The sequence below is a fragment of the Choloepus didactylus genome, chromosome 6 (genome assembly GCF_015220235.1).
Source record: "Choloepus didactylus isolate mChoDid1 chromosome 6, mChoDid1.pri, whole genome shotgun sequence".
Taxonomy (NCBI): Eukaryota; Metazoa; Chordata; class Mammalia; order Pilosa; family Megalonychidae; genus Choloepus; species Choloepus didactylus.
In genome coordinates, this window is record NC_051312.1 from 144,835,921 (window position 1) to 144,844,552 (window position 8,632).

At 43.5% G+C, this 8,632-nt stretch overlaps 1 long non-coding RNA gene across 2 annotated transcripts in view; it reads left to right on the forward strand.

Annotated features, from left to right (window-relative positions):
* Nucleotides 1-7,980, forward strand: part of LOC119538743 — a 30,688-nt gene extending 22,708 nt beyond the window's left edge. For both annotated transcript variants that reach the window (XR_005217641.1, XR_005217642.1), the window contains exons 2-3: nucleotides 7,036-7,166; nucleotides 7,804-7,980. This is a non-coding gene — a long non-coding RNA (uncharacterized LOC119538743). The remainder of the gene's footprint in view (nucleotides 1-7,035; nucleotides 7,167-7,803) is intronic.
* Nucleotides 7,981-8,632: the final 652 nt, after the last annotated feature.

Below are 8,632 nucleotides of genomic sequence, written 5' to 3' on the forward strand. Positions count from 1 at the left end.
AGAAGTTAGCTCTGCTTCTCCTATTCCTGGAGGAAATTTTGTTTGGGCTGGAGCTAATGGAACTGCCTCCTACTAACCCACTTTTGCTCTAAAGTAGCCCCTCCTTTACTGGTTTGTGACAGTTTCCATTCTCTTTGTTTGAGTTCCTATCTCCTCAGGTTTATTCAAAAGAAGCTTGCTTCACTGCAAGAAAAGTTACTGTTTCCTCTCCCTTCGTAGCACCTACTAAAGCTGGTTCTAGCCAGCTCTAGCCACCAGGGTATGCACATTCAGGAGAAGACCTGACCTAAGGTCACATTTGTCTATTTATAATAGTAAAAACCTCTCCCACTGATCATGCTAAGCCATGTTTTTAAACATGTGACACATGAAGTAGCATGATTTGGAATGGCACATGCCCCCAGTTAGCTGCCCCTTAACCCACGTCATCTCACCCTATCCTTAACCTCTCCCTTAAGGCCACCTTCCCCAAAGGGTATAAAACCCCCTGATTCTTCTGCCCTAGGAGACAGATCTGAGGCTTACCTCCTGTCTCCTTGCCAAGCTGCTCTCGGTAAACACTTTCTTTTCTTGAAATCCTGGCATCACGACCTTGACCTCTGTGTGCATCAGGCATCAATGAATGTGTTCATGGTATGGCTAGAACAAACGAGGGGCCCTGCAGATGAGCAGGAATGGGAATAGTGGAACAGAGATAGAAGGGAATCCAGGGAGAGAAAAGAGTTTGAGCAAAGGGGCTGAGTCAAGAATGAGTGCTGAGTATCTGGGGAATTTTGGGGATACTGCTCTAAGCCAGAGTGGAGACAAGTCATGGGACTTGAAGGGACCCTCTGCCCTCCCAACCCCACCTCTATGTCACCCCTTAACTGGGATGGGTATTAGTGTTCTGATTAAATAGTGATATCACATCATCTCAATGACATCTAGAGACATGCCGTCACCATAGAGCTCAATAGTTTGCCATCTCTGAATCAAAGTTTGTGTCTCCCACTCAGGAGAAGACCAATTACTTGAATATCCAATCTCTCTTCTTAAAAATTGTCTTCTGTGGGCCAAGTGTTATGCAGTGCCTCTCCACACTTCTCCCCCCTCTAATGTATACTTACCACTCAGCGTGCTTGAAAGCACACAGGTGCCACCTAGGTGTCATTAACTTAAATTGTAATTTTCTTCTCTCCTGAACAAACAAACCAAAAATCAAAGCAGCAACAACAAAAATAAAGGTCTCATTTCCTCCTTCTCAAGGGACATCAGTATGTAGGCTCCCTGTGGTAGGTTGAATTATGTACCCCAACAAACACATCATGAATTGTAATCTGTATCCCTGTAATTCCTTATTACTAAAATGCTATTTTTAGTTAAGTTGTGTGAACCAAATCAGTATGGGCCTGTGCTGGTTTGAATATATTATGTCCCCCAAAATGCCATTATCTTTGATGTAATCTTGTGTGGGCAGACCTATCAGTGTTGAATAGATTATAATTCTTTGTTTCCAAGGAGATGTGCCCCACCCAACTGTGGGTGATGACTCTGATTGGATAGTTTCCATGGAGGTGTGGCCCTGCCCATTCAGCGTGGGCCTTGATTAGTTTACTAGAACACTATACAAGCTCAGACAGAAGGAGGCAGCTTGCTACAGCCAAGAGGGACACTTTGAAGAATGCTCAGGAGCTGAGAGAGGAACTGCAGTTTACAGAAACATTTTGGAGACAGCCTTTGAAAGCAGACTTTACTCCAGAGAAGCTAAGAGATGACAAATGCCTCAAGAGCAGCTGAGAGTGACATTGTGGAGAGAAGCTGAAGCCTAGAGAGGAATGTCCTGGGAGAAAGCCATTTTGAAACCAGAACTCCGGAGCAGACACCAGCCACGTCCCTTCCCAGCTAACAGAGGTTTTCCAGATGCCATTGGCCATCTTCCAGTGAAGGTACCCAATTGTTGATGCATTACCTTGGACACTTCATGGCCTTAAGACTGTAATTGTGTAACCAAATAAACCTCCTTTTATAAAAGTCAATCCATTTCTGGCAGCATTAGCAAACTAGAACAGGACCTTAATCCCTAAAACTGGAGGCCTTACAAAGAGAAACTAGAAGCCACAGAAGCAGGAAAGGAGAGGACATCACCATGTGATGGGAGTCAGAAAAACAAGCCAAGGAACCCCAAGGATCACCAGCAGCCAGCACTGGAAGGCTACAGTCTTTGGGGAGAAAACATACCTTATTGATATCTTGATTTTGAACTTCTTTTAGCTTCAAAACCATGAACCAATAAATTCCTGTTGTTAAACTAAAATCAGTGTGTGGTATTAGGGACAGCAGCTCAGACCAACTAAGCCACTTCTTGATAGTAGTAGGGGAGCAAAACGAGGGCACTAAGGTTTTGGAGTGCAAGGAATGATTTCAAGAGAAGACAAAGGTTTCTTTGCTCATGTAATCATAATATTTTATAGTTATCCAAACTTTTCCTGCCAGAGAGCCATGAATATTTTTGCAAACATCTTCTCATGTGTGATTATTTTAGCATTACTGCAGGTCTGAAAATATACCAAAAACTTAGGTAATGTGATAATTGGTTATTAGCTGAGGCTCAGAAGCTACCAATGCTCTATTCTGCTAATCAGGAAACCAAGCAAACAAAAAATTTCCCCCAGTGCTATTGTAAATCATTGAAGCCAAGTAGTTAAACCCAGAATTAGTACCACAATTTTTCAGATTAGCTGATGTTGTAGACAAAGTTCAGAAAACTGTGGCCTGTGGGTCTCATCTGGCCTGCCATCTATTTTTTGTATGACCTGACAGCTAAGGATGATTTTTACATTTTTTAATGGTTGGAAAAAAAAATAATTGGAGATAACTTTGTGATGTGAAAAGAATACAAAATTGAAATTTCAGTGTCTATAAGTAAAGATTTATTGGAATACAGCCATGCTTATTTGCTCATGTGTTGCCAATGGCTGCTTTTGCTTTACAACAGCAGAGCTGAGCAGTAGTGATGGAGGCCATTTTGTCCAGAAGCCTAAAATATTTACTATGAGGCCCTTTAAGAAAAAGTTTTGGTCTTTTCTACCTCAGATGTGTGTAATGATCACATCCCATGGAATGCTGGAACTGAAACAGGCCTTAGAGATAACAAGTAGTGAGAAAAATATCTCACATTAATGGAGATGAAAAGTTGCTTCTTGCCTAAAATCATATAGCTAATCAGAGACCAGAGCTGTCCTAGAACCCAGACTCCACTGGGTCCAAGATTCCTGTCATCTGCCCATCTCTTCTCACGCAGAGTTTATCTCACTTGGTATGGAATAGGTGTTACATAGTCTGGAGAGAAGGAGAATCTATCAAGGCTTTTCCTAATTTTGATCTCATGTCACACCCACACCAATACAGTGCTGCGCATACCAATTTATGGATACTTGGCTTTTCATTGTTTATTTCATTATTCATTTCAGCTGTGGAATTTGACTTGCCTTCGGTTTTCCATTTTCTAGCTTCTTAAAAGGTGTCTGGCCAACGGGAAAAACTTTCTCACATTTATGTTCTTTTCCTTGCTCTTTTTAAACATCTCTCACTGCTTTCTTCCTCTTTCAACAAAGGAATTTAAAAGTGGTTGAGTTTCCACTCCAGCCGAGAATGGTTCGTAGGGATGGTGAGGTTGATTGACGTCCATGAATGGGCCACACAAGTGTTGCAGGATGTTCTGGTTTGCTAATGCTGCCTGCTTGCAGAACACCAGAAATGGATTGGCTTTTATAAAGGGGGTTTACTTGGTTACAAAGTTACAGTCTTAAGGCCATAAAGTGTCTAAGATAAGGCGTCAACAATTGGGTACCTTCACTGGAGGATGGCCAATAGTGTCCGGAAACCTCTGTTAGCTGGGAAGGCATGTGGCTGGTATCTGCTCTGGAGTTTTGGTTTCAAAATGGCTTTCTCCCAGGACATTCCTCCCTCAGCTTCAGCTTCTCTCCAAAATGTCACTCTCAGTTGCTCTCGGGGCATTTGTCATCTCTTCGCTTCTCCAGATCAAAAGTCTGCTTTCAAAGGCCATCTCCAAAGTGTCTCTGTAAACTGCAGCTCCTCTCTCAGCTCCTGTGCGTTCTTCAAAGTGTCCCTCTTGGCTGTAGCAAGCTCACTCCTTCTGTCTGAGTTTAGATAGTGCTCTAGTAAATTAATCAAGGCCTGTGCTGAATGGGCAGGGCCACACCTCCATGGAAATTATCTAATCAGAGTTATCACCTACAGTTGGGTGGGTTGCATCTCCATGGAAACACTCAATTAAAGAAATGCATCTAATCAACACTAACACATCTGCCCACACAAGATTGCATCAAAGATAATGGCATTTTGGGGGACATAATACATTCAAATTGGCACACGGGGAGAGCGAGCACCCACGAACCCACTGATTTTGTAAAGGTTAGTGAGTAGGTACACATAAGGGCTTTTTCTGGGAGAGGGCCCACAGTTTTCATGAGGTTCTTAAAATGGTCGATAACCTCAAGAAGGTTAGGAATTATTGATTTAATAGATGTGTTTGGGGGAGAAAGCAGCTCAGATGTGCAGTGGATAAGATGGTCCATGTGCCAGTTTAGATGTAGTATGTTTCCCAAAATGCCATGTTCTTTGATGCAGTCTTGTGGCAGCAGACGTATTGGTGTTGATTGGGTTGGAATCCTTTGAGTGTTTCCATGGAGATGCGATTCAGTCAACTGTGGGCAAGAACTTTGATTGGATAATTTCCATGGAGGTGTTTCTCCACCCATTCAAAGTGGCTCTTGATTAAATCACTGGAGCCGTATAAAAGAGCTGACAAACAGAAGGCACTCAGTGTTGCTGCAGCTGAGACAGACATTATGAAGAGGACCATTGAAAGCTAATGCTGACATTTTGGAGAACACCATTTGGGAGCAAAACCCAGGAGCAAGCAGATGCCAGCCATGTGCCTTCCCAGCTAACAGAGGTTTCCCAGATGCCAATGGCCTTTTTCCAGTGAAGGTACCCTATTGTTAATGCCTTACCTTGGACAATTTATGGCCTTAAAACTGTAACTTTGTAACCAAATAAACCCCCTTTATAAAGCCAGTCCATTACTGGTATTTTGCATGATGGCAGCATTAGCAAACTGGAACAGTCCAGTCCTCCAGAACTGGCAGACCTCAGCTCATCTGAGGGGAGAGCTCTGCCCACTTCCACCACCCAAGTTTTCCCTTCTCTGCTGCTCTTAGAGGTGATACAAAATTCATCAGATTCACAGAACAGTTGCACTTGGAAGGTGATGAAATCCTGATATACTATAAGTCTTTCCAAAAAAACATTCTGATTAATAGAAAATGCAGAGGAACTAATTTTATGAGAATAGCAAATGGGATTGTTTCCGTTGAAACAAACCGGGATAGCTGGTGCCAATGCCAAGCAGGAAGATTCACAGAATTCCATTGTGTGGAGCTGACAGCTCCAATCTTGCTGCTTATTATTATTAAACATCTTTCCACTATAAATTATTAAGGCTGGATTTGGGGAAATGCTGGAGCTGACAGAAGACAATAGAATGGAAAGCAAACCTGATGGTTTTCTTCAGCATTATTGCAGTATTGTGTTTTGTGAAAAGCTTCTGCCTCCCCTGGTTTTGGAGAAGAGGGAGAGTTCTCTTTTTGGTGGGACTCTGAAATGGGATGAGACCAGTAACCTGCTTTTGATATCTGAGTTGTTTGCCAGTTATCATCAGAATGTTTTTCAGAGAAAAGTCGGGGGAGGAGGCTGATATTTTTTCTGTTCTTGGAAAGGGCCATTTTGCCCAGATGAGGAAGAACTTGAGCTACCCTAACATTGTAAAGTACCAAATGAAATGTTTAGGGTACTCAGCTGCCAGGGGATTGGGTTCCTTCAGCTTATTTGGTAGCTGGGAAGATCTTTTACACTGGGGAGGTGTTCTAGGTCTTTCTTAAGCTGGAAAATAGGAAAAGGCTGGTTGACTGTGGGGGAATCAAATTCCACTTAGGCTCTTCATTGTTTGAAAAGCTGGAATTCTGGCAAATGGAGGAGTAGCTGGTTTATGTGAATTTTAGGTTCAATTATTTAGCCCTGTGTATTAGGGCAGCACAATAAGGGGGCATAATAGGGGACTATGCCAGGCACCACTGGTTTATTTGCTCCGGGCAAATACGTGGATTGGCATGGGTTTCAAGTGTGTAGGTACCTGTGAGTAGGGCCATTCATTCATCATTTGTTCATTCATTCAACAAACGTTTGTGTGTTACTTACTGTATGTTTTGCACTGCTCTGGAAAGTGGAGATAAAGAGTGAACAAAACAAGTCTCTGTACTCATGGAACTTACATTCTTGTTGGGGGAGCTAAGCAATCAACAAATAAATATATATGTCTGCTGGTTATAAGTGCCATGGAGAAGAAAAGTACGGTAAAGGAATAGAGAGGGACCATGGGTCATGTAGGGTGGAGTTCTATTTTATGAAGCGTGGTCAAGGAAGTTGTCTGTAATGAGGTGACTTCTTAGCAGAGCCCTGATGGAACCAAATGAGCCCAGCAGATGTCTGGGGAAGAGCCAATGCCCAAACAAGCATACAAGGCCTTGACAGGAGAGGGTTCCAGGTGTAATCCAAGAATAGCAAAGGAAGCCGGTGTGGCTGGGGCAGCAGGGAGGGAGGGAGGAGATAAGCTCACAGAGGTAGGTTAGGAGTGGTGGGTCCACCATATAGGACCTCATAGGCCCCTGAGAGTGCTTGAGCTTTCTTCTGAGTGAGATGGAAGCCATCGGAGGATTCTGAGTGAGGAGTGACATGATCTGACTTACCAAAAAACAAAACCAGACAAAACCTTAGGAATGAGTGTACCACATACGGGTCAGCACAGTCCTGGATCCGAATGGGAGCTGACCCCCAGAGAACCATGCCATCAAGTAGCTTTTGGAGATTCCACTCCAGCTGAGTGAGAGGCTCATTTCGTTTCTCTTCATCTGTAGGGCAGGCGGAATTTCTTTACTCTGGGAGAGTGCCAATTAATGTCCCTTTGTTCTCCCACAGATTAGGAGGAGGCCATAAAGCCATCAAACAGCGGAACAGTGAACAGCGAGAGAGAATCTGTCACAGTCAGCCCTGCCCAGCCTCTGGGTTTCCAATTCAGGCATCCTTTCTGGAGAGCTGAGAAGGATTCTGTGAGTTCTGATTTCCTCAACTCTCGTGAAGGAGGGCAAGACTGAAACCCAAGAGGCACAACATCAGGCAGCTGCTAGGAGGATATATATGGCAAAACTCAGCTGGAGCCCATACAGGAACATTTGGTGGGGGGGGGGGGGGAAACTCACAAGGCTTTATGGGAAAGTGTGAATGTATTAAAAGAACCATGGGGTTTCTGGATCGGCAGATGTCTTGAGGCATTGTTACAGCCCATGATGGGGCTGAGCCCCATGCTTCCTTACAAGATGCAAAGTTCATTGTGCCCAAGGAGCAGCTGAAAAATGCTTCTGTGAAGTCACACCAATGACCGCTTTCTCTCTGCTCCATCAACGTATTTCAGAACAGGGGTAGCTGAACTGTAGGTGGCCAGATCCAGAATGAAGGGATTTTAAAATATGGGAACAACGTTTCTTTGAGTTCTCAGATGCTGACATTGAAAGGCTTTTTACAGATCTGTGCTGTGTTCTGGGATTGAAAGACCAGGCATTTAGGATGGAGATCTGGGAGCTAAATTGGGATTAGGAATATAATTCTCTCAGAAGCTCAGGAGTACGTATGTAGGGCCCAGCTGGAGAGTGCTGTCTCACAAACAGTCTGCATTTTTTTTTTTTTTAGTGGTGAAATAAACCGTCTATAAGGAGGAGAAGAAGCCTTGAGGACTTCAGTTCTGGGACTTTCTGCTCCCGAGCCCCTGTTTTGCTAGCGTTTGGGGCACTGTATCAAACTATTCTCAGTAGGATATATTAACATATGAGTTGACCACATGAACTCAGAGGCCCGGAGGACAATAGATGCGATTTAAATTAATCTAATAAATAAATGGTAGTAAATAAAATTGCTTCTTTGATTGCTTTCCCAACATGTTCTCCATTTTGAGAAAGTTGGAGGGTGGTCAGGGAGCTTATAAATGGGCACAAGGAGAAGAAAGGAAGGGAGTGACAAATAGCCAGGGGGCTTGAGCAATGCACAGAAAGAGGCCAAATTCGTCAAAGCACATCATCTGTCTTAGTTTCCAGGCTGCTGAAACTAATACCATACAATGGGTTGGTTTAAACGATGGGAATTTGTTGGCTCAAGGTTCTGAGGCTAGGAGTAGTAAAAAATCAGGGAGTTAGCAAGGTGATGTCTTCTCCTGGGAGACTGTGGCATTGTGGGACGGGGCATCCTTGGCTCTGGGCTTTTCTTCACACGGCAGTGCACATGGGGGTGTCTTCTCCTTTCCCCTTTGGGTTCCCTTGACTTCCAGTTTCTTCCCATGAATTTTTATCTGCCTGGTTTTCATTCTGCTTTTAAAGGACACCAGTAATCTGGATTAAAGCCTAACCTGATTCAGTTAGCCACATCTTAGCTAAGAATAACATCTTCAAAAGGTTGTCTTTACAATGAGTTCACACGCACAGGAATGGATTAAGATGAAGGACCTGTTTTTTTTCTGGGGGTACAT